Raw genomic sequence first — 12,500 nt, forward strand, 5'->3', positions numbered from 1 at the left:
TCTTCCCATTTATCCATCTTTATCTTTATTCCTTCTTTATTTGATTTCTTTCTCCTCCTTTCGCTTCCCTAATCCTTCCTTTCTTTTCTTAATCTCTTCCTTCCTTCCTTATTTATTTCTTCTTTATTCCTTCTATTCCTTTCCCTTCCATTTTTATCCTTTTCGATTTCTCCTTTATTTTCTTTCCTTCCTATTCTAAATTTGTTATTTTCTCTCCCTATTTTCTCCTCTCCTCTCTTCCCTTTATTTCTCTTTCGTTCTTCCATTCTTCCTTCTTTCTCCTTTGTCTTCTTTCTCTTCTCCCCTTTCTTCATCTTCTTTCTTTCTTATTTCCTATTTCTAACTTAATTTTTCCTTCCTTCTTTTCCTTTCTACCGACCTGTTTTCCTTTCTTCTTCATTTTCTTTTTCTTCTATTATTCCTCCTTTCTTTTCTTCCCTGTCTTCCTATTCTTTCTTTTTTATTTCCTTCTTCCTCTATATTTTTTTCTTTTCTTTCCTCTTCTTCCATCTTTATTGTTTCCTTCCTCTCTTTTCTTCCCTCTCTTCCTTAGTTCATTATCCCTTTTTTCCTCTCTAATTTCTCCTTTCCTTTCTTTCTCTTTTCTCCCTTTTCCTAGGTCTTCTTTATTCCCTTTTCCTTTTCTAATTTCTTTCTTTTCTTTTCTTTCTTCCTATTTTTCTTTGTTTCCTTTTTTCTCCTTTCTTTTCTTTTCTTTCTGTTTTCCTTCTTTAGTATTTCCTCCCTCTCATATTTCCCCTCTATTTCCTTTCTTCCTGTTTCCCTTCATTATCTTTCTCCTCTTAATTTCTCCTTTCTCTTTTTCTCTATCTTCCTATCCTTCCTTCTTCATCATTTCCTCCGTCTATAATTTCTCCTTTCTCGTCTTTCTTTCTTTCTTTTCTTCCCCCTCTCCCATTTCCTTCTCCCTTCATCTTCCTCTTTATCTACCTTCCCCTTCCCCTCTTTCTCCCTTCACCTGAGTAGATAATAAACCTAATTAGAAATCTGACAGGTGTTGCCGAGATACAGGTGTGTGTGTGTGTGTGTGTGTGTGTGTGTGTGTGTGTGTGTGTGTGTGTTAACGATAATCGGAAAGTTCAATCATTAAGAGAAAATTTGGGGTTAGTATTACTCTCTCTCTCTCTCTCTCTCTCTCTCTCTCTCTCTCTCTCTCTCTCTCTCTCTCTCTCTCTCTCTCTCTCTCTCTCTCTCTCTCTCTCTCTCTCTCACTGGTCAACCCTTCCCCTCACTAATTATCATAACATTAACTCTAGGAGCGTTTAATGACCCCTACCCCCCCCTCTCTCTCTCTCTCTCTCTCTCTCTCTCTCTCTCTCTCTCTCTCTCTCTCTCTCTCTCTCTCTCTCTCTCTCTCTCTCTCTCTCTCTCTCTCTCAATTGCCGAATAAGATTAAAGGAGAATGAGTTTGCATGTATAAGAGAGAGAGAGAAGAAGAACTCTCTCCTACTAATGAGTCTCTCATTTTAAAACAACTAAACAAATGGCTCGAATTATATGCCCATCCTCCCTCGTGTGTGTGTGTGTGTGTGTGTGTGTGTGTGTGTGTGTGTGTGTGTGTGTGTGTGTGTGTGTGTGTGTGTGTGTGTGTGTAATTAAATGGTCCGTTTGGAAGGCGTTATTTAAATGTCAGAAAATGGCCGGGGATGACCCTGTGTGCGTGTGTGCTTGTGTGTGTGTGTGTGTGTGTGTGTGTGTGTGTGTGTGTGTGTGTGTGTGTGTGTGTGTGAGTGTGTGTGTGTGTGTTTAAAGAAAGCAATGTGGTTTTGTTTTTGTTTCTACCATAATCATTATCACAAACACACACACACACACACGGCCTCACCACTGGAACAAACGCTGATGATGATGATGATGACAGGGTCGCTTCTCCTTGACTCACTTTCACTCACAATCACCAGAAGGAGGAGGAGGTGGAGGAGGAGGAGGAGGAGGAGGAGGAGGAGGAGGAGGAGGAGGAGGAGGAGGAGGAGGAGGAGGAGGAGGAGAAAGAGGACATTTAAATTAGCAATAGAATAAGGAGAAAGAGGAAGAAGAAGAGTAAGGATGTATGAAGGAGGAGGAGGAGGAGGAGGAGGAGGAGGAGGAGGAGGAGGAGGAATGTGGAGCAGTGGGTCGCCTCTTCTTTACACTCAAAATCGTGTCACAAATTCACCAAAAAACCGTATATACAATTTTTTTTTTCGAGTCCTTTTCGTATTCGCGTTAATATACAAGTAACGATTTTAAAGGAACAATTGCGTTTTTTCAGTTCATTTTTTATAATTTTGTCTGTTTTGTTTTTTGCGTATTTCTGAGTTTTTCTTCAATTTTGTTTTCAGTTTATTCGAATTTTCTTGAACTTGTTTTTTCTGTTTTCGTCGTCTTCTATTTTATTGTTTTGTTTTTCGCGTATTTCTGAGTTTTTCTTCAATTTTGTTTTCAGTTTATTCGAATTTTCTTGAACTTGTTTTGTCTGTTTTCGTCGTCTTCTATTTTTGTTTAAGTTTACGTGAGTTTCAAGTTCGCAAAATAACAGTGATTTGTCTTTTTTTGTCTTTTTTCTTTGTTTGGTTTTATGTTTTTCTCCTTTTTTTTATTATTTATACATTCTTCTCTTCCTTTCTGTCCCTTTTGAATTCCTGCTTATTTTCTTGTTTACATTTTCTTGGTTGTTTTTGGACTCTCACTTTCTTTCTTCCTTTCTTTCTTTCTTCGATTCTGTCTGCGGCGTTTTTCTTCGTGTCTAATTTCGTGTCTATATATGTCTGAACGTTTGTCTTATTTTCTTGTTTACATTTTCTTGGTTGTCGATTTTGGGACCGTCACTTTCTTTAATCTTCACATTTTCTTCGAGTTTGTCTTTGGCGATTTTCTTCGTGTCTTTATTTCGTGTCTATATATATCTATACAACTGTCTTATTTTCTTGTTTACATTTTCTTCGTTGTTTTGGGACTGTCACTTTCTTTAATCTTCACATTTTCTTCGATTTTGTCTTTGGCGTTTTTCTTTGTGTCTTTATTTCGTGTCTATATATATATATCTATACGACTGTCTTATTTTCTTGTTTACATTTTCTTCGTTGTTTTGGGACTGTCACTTTCTTTCCTCTTCACATTTTCTTTGATTCTGTCTTTGGAGTTTTTCTTCGTGTGTATTTCGTGTCTATATATGTCGAAACGTTTGTCTTATTTTCTTGTTTACATTTTCTTAGTTGTCATTTTCTCTCGTCTTCACATTTTCCTCGATTCTGTCTTTGGTGTTTTTCTTCTTGTCTTTATTTCGTGTCTATATATGTCTATACGGCTGTCCTATTTTCTTGTATACATTTTCTTTGTTTATCTCTTTATTTCTTCACCTTTCTCTCTCGTGTTCAACCGGATGTTTGTGTTTCCAGGTGTTTGGATTGCGCTTAAAATTCTCATGCAGGTAAAAAAAAATAAAAAAAAAACTTGACACGGGTAACCGATTTCATGACGGAGGGCGGCAAGAGAGAGAGAGAGAGAGAGAGAGAGAGAGAGAGAGAGAGGGAGAGGGAGAGAAAGAGATGAAGACAGGGAAATCGCACAGAGAGATGGAGAGAGAGAGAGAGGCACAGAGATAGACAGTCACCCACCACCACCACCGCCACCACTACCACCACCCCCACCCCCTCCCCCCTCCCCCTACACAGGTACACCGGGTTACCTATATAAGGACAGGTAAAGTGGGACAGCGGAGCACAGGTACACGGACACTCTCACTCTCGTCTGACACCTCTGGATGCTGGGACCCTGGATGCTCTGTCCGGGAAACCATCTCGTACCGGATTTCTCTCTTTCTCTCTCTCTGGCGGGTGATGGGTGAAGGTTATGGGTAAGTGTGGGTGAGTATGGGGTGTGTGTGGGTGTGTGGGTGCGGGGGTGGGTGTTTGGATGGGTGTTTGTGGGTGTTTTGAAGGTGTTTTATCGTACGGCTGGCTGTTGTATTGATTGTACCGACTCCATAATCGATAAGACTTGCTGAGAGAGAGAGAGAGAGAGAGAGAGAGAGAGAGAGAGAGAGAGAGAGACTCTCTCTCTCTCTCTCTCTCTCTCTCTCTCTCTCTCTCTCTTTCGGTTGCATGAACTAGGTAATTGGAAGACACGACTGTTAGCGTATTGGGGAAGGAGGAGGAGGAGGAGGAGGAGGAGGAGGAGGAGGAGGAGGAGGAGTAGGAGGAGGCGGAGGAGGAGAAGGAAAAATCAGGATGTAAATAGGAAGTATGCAGGAAGTGGCCAGGAAGGAAGAAGGGAGGAGGAGGAGGAGGAGGAGGAGGAGGAGGAGGAGGAGGTTATAAAAGAGCGGGAAGGATGTATGCAAATAAAAAAAAGAGGAAGACAAGAAAGGGGAAAAAGGAGGAAAGTAAGAGGAAAGAGGAAGAGAAGAGGAGGAGGAGGGAAGGAAACAGGCAAAGATCAAACGAAGAAGAAGAGGATAAAGAGGAAGTAGAAGGAAGATCAGAGGAGGAGGAGGAGGAGGAGGAGGAGAGGGAGGAGGAGGAGGAGGAGGAGGAGGATCAACAGAAGACTAGGGAGAAAAGGAGGAGGATAAAGTAGAGAAAGAGAAATCAGAGGAAGAGATGGAGGAAGGATTAGGAGAAGGAGGAGGAGGAGGAGGAGGAGGAGGAGGAGGAATGGGGGAAGAATGGAGAAGGGAAAACAAGTAAACAAAAGGAATGGGAAGGAAGGAAAGGAAGGGAAAGGGAGAGAAAAGGAAAGAGAAGAAACGAAGGGGAGATGAAAGGGAGGAGGAGGAGGAGGAGGAGGAGGAGGAGGAGGAGGAGGAGGAGGAGGAGGAGGAGGAGGAGGAGGAGGAGGACTGTAAACAAGAGGAAAAGGAGGAGAGGAAGAGGAAGGGGAAGAGAAATAAAGATGAAGTGAGTGAGTGAGAGAAAAAAGAGAAGAGGGAGAGGAGAAAATAAATGAGGGAAGAAGAGAGAGAGAGAGAGAGAGAAGATAAACAAAATGAGAAATAAGAGGAAAGGAGAGAAAGAGGAAGGGAGAGAGAGAAAAAGGAAAATAAAGAGAGGGAAGAGAGAGAGAAGAAGATAGGTGAAGACGAAAATAGAGAGGAAGAAAGAGAGGGAGGAGGGAGAAAGGGGGGTAGAGAAGAAAGAAGAGGAGGAAGGGAAGGGAGATAAAGATAGGAGACGGATAGAGGGGAGAGGAAAAGTAGGGGAAGAAGGAGAGAGGAGGGAGGGAAGAAGAGGGGTAGAGAAAAAAGGAGAGGAGGAAGAGATGGGGAGATAAAGAGAGGAGAGGGATAGAGGGGAGAGGGAAAGTAGGGGAAGACAAATAGGGAGAGGAAGAGAAGAGAGAGGGGGAGAAAGAGTACAGAAGAGAGGGAGAGGGGAGAGAGGGGGGGCGGGGGGGCGGGGGGGTCTGCGCACGCTTCGCTCCGTCATGCTTAAAGATGAAGGCAGAAACACGTCCCCTCTCCTGCCTCACTCCCTCTCACTCCCTCTCACTCCCCCTCTTCTTCCTCTTACCCCCCTTTCATCTCTTTCTTCATTCCTTCCTTTCATCTTTTTCCTCCATCTCCCTCTTACTTCCCTCTCACTCCCCTCTCACTCCCTCTCACTCCCTCTCTCCCCCCTCCTAGTCTTACACCCCCCTTTCATCTCTTTTTTCCTTCCTTCCTTTCATCTTTTCCCTCCATCTCTCTCTTACTTCCCTCTCACTCCCCTCTCACTCCCTCTCACTCCCTCTCACTCCCCACTCTACTCCCTCTTTTCCTCTTATGTCTGTCCACTTTTTCCTCTATTTCTCTCCTCCTCCATTCCTTCATTTCATTCTCTCCCCTCTCACTCCCTCTCACTCCCTCTCATCTCTGTCTTCTCTTACCTCTGTCTGTCTTCCCTCCTTCCTTCATCTCTTTCCTCCTCCTCTCCCTCTCACTCCCCTCTCACTCCCTCTCACTCCCTCTCACTCCCTTTCACTCCCTCTCATCTCTGCCTTCTCTTACCTCTCAGTCTTCCCTCCTTCCTTCATCTCTTTCCTCCTCCTCTCCCTCTCACTCCCCTCTCACTCCCTCTCCCTCCCCCACTCACTCCCCTCTCCCCTCTCCCTATTGTCCTGTTTCACTTCTACCTCTTCAACATTCCCCTCTCATTTTTTCCTTATTGTCTTTATCTCCCCTCTCACTCCCCTCTCACTCCCTCTCACTCCCCTCTCATCTTTATTCTCTCTCCCCTCTTCTTCCTCTTCTGACCTCACCCCTCTCACTTCCTTCTTTCTTTCCTCCTTCATTTTTTTTCTCTCCCTTATCCCTCTCCCTCTTCTCTCTCCTCTTGTCAATCCCCTCTCCATCTCTCCCTTTCCTCTACCTCTTTCCCTCCCCTATCTCCTTCTTTTTCCTCCTCCTCCTCCTCCTCCTCCTCCTCCTCCTCCTCCACTTCTCAGCCGCCCACGCCAACTCATATCTCCCTTTTCCTCCTCCTCCTCCTCCTCCTCCTCCTCCTCCTCCTCTTCTTCCTCCTCCTCTCTTTTTTTTTTTTATCTCCAAGTGTATGCTTTTACGTGTCTTCCTCCTCCTCCTCCTCCTCCTCCTCCTCCTCCTCCTCCTCCTCCTCCTCCTCCTTTATCTCTTCCTGCTTCTCTTCCTCCTTTCTTCCTTTTCTCCTTCTTCTTTTCTTCTTTATTTTTTTTTTATTTCTTTCTTCCTTTGTTTCTTTCTTTCCTTCCTTCCTTCACTTCACTTCACTTTACACACACACACACACACACACACACACACACACACACACACACACACACACACACACTACCTGACCTTTCAGTGTATTTTCACTCCTCCTCCTCCTCCTCCTCCTCCTCCTTTTAAGATATGAGGATACTTACCCATATCTTCTCACCTCCTCTTTATCCTCTTTCCTCCTTCCTCTCCTCCTCCTCCTCCTCCTCCTCCTCCTCCTCTCAACGCCAATCATTATCGTTTCCTTTCTTTATTTTACTGATATTGTGTCTTCTTCTTCTTCTTCTTTTTCTTCTTTTTCTTAATTTTTTTTTTCTTCTTCTTCTTCTTCTTTTACTTTTTTTCATTTCTCGTTTTCTCTTTGTTATTCTACACTCCTCCTCCTCCTCCTCCTCCTCCTCTTCCTCCTCCTCCTCCTCCTCCTCCTAAAAAAAAGGAAACCAAACCAAAGGGCATTCGTCCGTTTGTCCATAAAAGAGGAGGAGGAGGAGGAGGAGGATAGATGGAATATATTATTAAGTAGAGACGGAGGTATTGTGAGTGTGTGTGTGTGTGTGTGTGTGTGTGTGTGTGTGTGTGTGTGTGTGTGTGTGTGTGTGTGTTTGTGTGTTTTTAGCTCAACTATTTTTGGTTCTATTAATGAACTCCGACAATTCTGTTTCCTCTTGTTTTTTTTTTTTAATTCCTTTTGCCTTTGTTCCGTCTCTCTCTCTCTCTCTCTCTCTCTCTCTCTCTCTCTCTCTCTCTCTCTCTCTCTCTCTCTCTCTCTCAGCAGTGACCTTGTAAACAGAGAGAGAGAGAGAGGCTTTGCGTAACTGAATGTAAAATAATTAAATGTTTTAGATGAGAGAAAACATTAATGGACTTTTTTCTTTGTTGTTTTAATGTTATGTATTTATTTTACTGTTCAGAGAAGCGGCATATCACAGTTCCTTCCGTTCTTTCTTTCTTTCTTCCTTCTTTCTCTTCCTCCTTTCCTTCCTTCATTCCTTCGATATTTCCTTCTTTTTCCGTTTACTGTGTTGCTGGTAAGGAGGTTCAGTGTTAGTGGCCGTTACGTTTTTTTTTTTTTTAACATGCACAGTAATTTTTTGGACATATTAATAACGTTTGGCTTACTTTAAAATCAGTATTGGGAGCTGTACTTAGATGCAGTTCTCGATATTGGAAAAAAATACAAGCTTTTGAGAATGTTGATGCTAACTGGTTGTGGTGTTGAGGGGGCTGTGGTGTTGGTGGAGGTAGTGTGGTTGTTAGTGGAGATATTTATGTGGTTGAAGATGTGTCGGTGTTAGTGGAGGTGGTGTGGTTGTTAGTGGAGGTAGTTGTGTGGTGGAAGAAGATGGAGGTGGTGTCAGTGGAGGTGGTGTGGTTGTTAAGGGAGATAGTTATGTGGTGGTTTATTGGAGGTGGTGTGGTTGTTAAGGGAGATAGTTATGTGGTGGAACAAGATGTGGCGGTGTTAGTGGAGGTGGTGTGGTTGTTAGTGGAGGTAGTTGTGTGGTGGAAGAAGATGGAGGTGGTGTCAGTGGAGGTGGTGTGGTTGTTAATGTAGATACTTATGTGGTTGAAGATGTGGCGGTGTTGTGGAGGTAGTGTTGTTGTTAATGTAGATACTTATGTGGTTGAGGATGTGGCGGTGTTGTGGAGGTAGTGTGGTTGTTAATATAGATACTTATGTGGTTGAGGATGTGGCGGTGTTGTGGAGGCGGTGTGGTTGTTAATGTAGATACTTATGTGGTTGAAGATGTGGCGGTGTTGTGGAGGTAGTGTTGTTGTTAATGTAGATACTTATGTGGTTGAGGATGTGGCGGTGTTGTGGAGGTAGTGTTGTTGTTAATGTAGATACTTATGTGGTTGAAGATGTGGCGGTGTTGTGGAGGTAGTGTGGTTGTTAATATAGATACTTATGTGGTTGAGGATGTGGCGGTGTTGTGGAGGCGGTGTGGTTGTGGTGTGGTCATAATGGGCGTCGCTGTAATAGTGTTCAATCTCTTCTTCCATCTTTCCAGGTAAGTACCCCTTGCAAGACATCGCGGGACTACGCGGGACAGCGCAGGAGCACCGGTAACCCACAAACAGCGCCACAAGTACGTCAGGGGGTTGGGAGCCGTTCTCTGCTAGGCGTTAGGCATTTGGCTAGGCGGCAGGCTAACCACTCTTTCCTTCCAGCGACTCGAGAAACCAGCGTCACCATCGTACTCAGCGCATTGTATTATCCGGTTTCTGACCCAAAACTATCGTAAAAAACCCTCACTATTTAACGGTTTCAGTAATATCTTTAATTGAATGTCGTTACTTGTGAGGGTACGACAGTTTTGGGCATAGAGAATATAAATGCAATGTTCTGAGTACGAGAATTTGGTGACGCTGCGTGGAACTAAGTCTTGAGGAAGTCTTTGCAGGCTTGTTAGGGAGGAGATGATGCCGCCAAGGATGCTGTGTTCCCAAGTGTTCGTCATCCTCACCACCTGGACTCACTCATCACCTGGCGCCCGTGGACAGGTAAGGGAGAGAAGGGATGTTTGAAGATGTTGGTGATCATTAGTTTTGGTGATTGTCGAGGTGGTTTGGGCGTTATACTGTGATTTAATACCGTCTTAAGTTTTGCTGTGAGAGGATAGTGTTGTGGAAGGTAAGGGAGAGAAGGGATGTTTGAAGATGTCGGTGATCATTAGTTTTGGTGATTGTCGAAGTGGTTTGGGCGTTATACTGTGATTTAATACCGTCTTAAGTTTTGCTGTGAGGGGATCGTGTTGTACTCCAGCCTGGGATGTGTGTAGTGTTCCGGTCATTCATACCTGTCGGTCATTCATACCTGCCGGTCATTCATACCTGTCGGTCATTCATACCTGCCGGTCATTCATACCTGGCGGTCATTCATACCTGCCAGTCATTCATACCTGCCGGTCATTCATACCTGCCAGTCATTCATACCTGCCGGTCATTCATACCTGGCGGTCATTCATACCTGCCGGTCATTCATACCTGCCAGTCATTCATACCTGGCGGTCATTCATACCTGCCAGTCATTCATACCTGGCGGTCATTCATACCTGCCGGTCATTCATACCTGCCGGTCATTCATACCTGCCAGTCATTCATACCTGCCGGTCATTCATACCTGTCGGTCATTCATACCTGCCAGTCATTCATACCTGCCAGTCATTCATACCTGCCAGTCATTCATACCTGTCGGTCATTCATACCTGCCGGTCATTCATACCTGCCAGTCATTCATACCTGCCAGTCATTCATACCTGTCGGTCATTCATACCTGCCGGTCATTCATACCTGCCAGTCATTCATACCTGCCAGTCATTCATACCTGTCGGTCATTCATACCTGCCGGTCATTCATACCTGCCGGTCATTCATACCTGCCGGTCATTCATACCTGCCAGTCATTCATACCTGCCGGTCATTCATACCTGCCGGTCATTCATACCTGTCGGTCATTCATACCTGCCGGTCATTCATACCATACCTTGTGATTCCTCGGCTCACAGGGACGCAGCGCCGCCTCGTTCTTTTATCCCTTATGGAAGAGAAATAAATAGAAGGTGGAGGAAAGAGAGTAAGATGGAGGAGGAAAGGAGGAAGGACAGGAGGAAAATATACAAAAGAAAATAATAAAAAATAAACATAAGAACATAAGAACATAAAAAATATAAGAACGTAGGAGTCTGCAAGAGGCTGGTAGACTTGTACAAGGCAGCTCCTTTGACCCTAAGCTCCCGTGAATCTAACCCCACCTAATATCGCTGTCCATGAATTTATCTAATCTATTTTTGAATGTGACAACTGTATTGGCACTCACCACATGACTGCTCAGCCTATTCCACTCATCCACCACTCTGTTAGTAAACCAATTTTTGCCTATGTCCCTGTTGAATCTGAATTTATCCAGTTTAAACCCATTACTTCGTGTCCTACCCGGTTCTCTTACCAACAAAACCTTATGAATATCTCCCTTATTAAAGCCCTTCATCCATTTATAAACCTCGATCATGTCTCCACGCACCCTTCGCCTTTCTAGAGAATGCAAGTTTAACTGTTTGAGTCTTTCCTCGTATGGCAAGTTTCTCAACCCCTGAATCATCTTAGTCATCCTCCTCTGCACCGATTCTAACATTTTGATATCCATTCTATAGTAAGGTGACCAGAACTGAACCGCATAGTCAAGATGAGGTCTAACTAATGCTAAATATAGTTTGAGGAAGACTTCGGCGCTTCTGTTGCTTACGCTCCTTGAAATAAATCCCAGTACCCTATTAGCTCGATTTCTAGCTTGAATGCATTGTGCCCTTGGACTGAGATCAGAGCTCACTAAGACCCCTAAATCCCTCTCGCACCCAGACCTGCTTATGAGAGTGTCATTTAAGCAATAGTTATGAGAGGGGTTGTTCCTACCTACACTCAGAATACTGCACTTCCCTACATTGAACTCCATCTGCCATTTATCCGCCCAGTCATACAATCTGTTTAGTTCATCTTGGAGAATACTAGCGTCCTGATCCGACTCAGTTGCTCATCCGATCTTGGTATCATCTGCAAACTTACTGACATCACTACCAATTCCTGTATCTAAGTCATTGATATAAATAATAAACAAAAGTGGACCTAATACCGAACCTTGTGGGACCCCACTCGTAACACAGCCCCAGTCAGATCTTTTACCATTGATTTGCACTCTTTGCTTCCTATTGCTAAGCCACGCCTTGACCCAGTTCAAAACTTTACCCTCTACTCCCTGAGCCTGTAATTTAAACAATAGTCGTTGGTGAGGAACTTTGTCAAACGCTTTACTAAAATCAAGATAGATTACATCATAATTTTCATACCTGTCTACCGCCTCAAATACCTTATTGTAGGACAAGAGGTTGGTGAGGCATGACCTACCTTTCTTGAACCCATGCTTGCTGCTGAAAAGGAAAAAAAAAACAAGAAAATAACAATTGAAATCAAATCTATATAAAAAAGAAAAAAATATATAAAAAAGTAAGAAAAACAATCTCACTCCTCACCGTAAATAGCTAACAAATTATAAGTAACACACGCGTTCGTTCGTTCGTTCGTTCGTCCGTTCGTTGTAGCCGCCGCATAAAATTAATTGCGTCCTTCCTAATGAAAATTCGCTTTATTTCGCTGTGTGGCTTTGAGTGTTTTTGTGTTTTTTTTTTTATCTCCTCCCTGTGAAGCTGTTTTATTTTTCGGTTTAAAGGGAATTGTTGCGGGATAACGACTGTGTGTGTGTGTGTGTGTGTGTGTGTGTGTGTGTGTGTGTGTGTGTTTGTGTTTGAGGGGGGTGGAGGGGTGTTTGTGTGTGGGGAAAGGGGGGAGAAATGTGTGTGTGTGTGTGTGTGTGTGTGTTTTCGTGTGTGCATCTACAAAGCCACACACACACACACACACACACACACACACACACACACACACACACACATACATATACATTTCCTTTTCATCTTTTTGCTCGTTTTTATTTCATGTTTTTTTTACTATGCATGACAAAAAATAAATAAAACAAAGTAAAAATAGATAAAAACGAGAGACTGAGACCGGAAGAGAACGATGCCATGATTAGGGAAAGTGTGAAAATAAAATATAAATAAAAATGTTTCTTGTGGTTATGAAAAAAAATATATATAACGGAAGAATGAATTTGATACCTACACCACGCCTGTAAATAAGAAAGGTGAGAGAGGAGGAGGAGGAGGAGGAGGAGGAGGAGGAGGAAATAAAAAATGAAATAAAAGAGGAAAGAGAAATAGAAGATGGAGGAA

General features: G+C 43.4%; 1 protein-coding gene across 2 annotated transcripts in view; it reads right to left on the reverse strand.

Moving 5' to 3' along the window:
- Nucleotides 1-3,748, reverse strand: part of LOC126982307 (TWiK family of potassium channels protein 7-like) — a 124,983-nt gene extending 121,235 nt beyond the window's left edge. Inside the window, exon 1 of one of the 2 annotated variants that reach the window (XM_050834303.1) lies at nt 3,689-3,748. The gene's annotated coding sequence lies outside the window, so the exon portion shown is untranslated. The remainder of the gene's footprint in view (nt 1-3,688) is intronic. The other variant, XM_050834302.1, reaches the window with a different exon arrangement.
- Nucleotides 3,749-12,500: the final 8,752 nt, after the last annotated feature.

Source organism: Eriocheir sinensis, chromosome 50, assembly GCF_024679095.1.
Source record: "Eriocheir sinensis breed Jianghai 21 chromosome 50, ASM2467909v1, whole genome shotgun sequence".
NCBI classification, from domain to species: Eukaryota; Metazoa; Arthropoda; class Malacostraca; order Decapoda; family Varunidae; genus Eriocheir; species Eriocheir sinensis.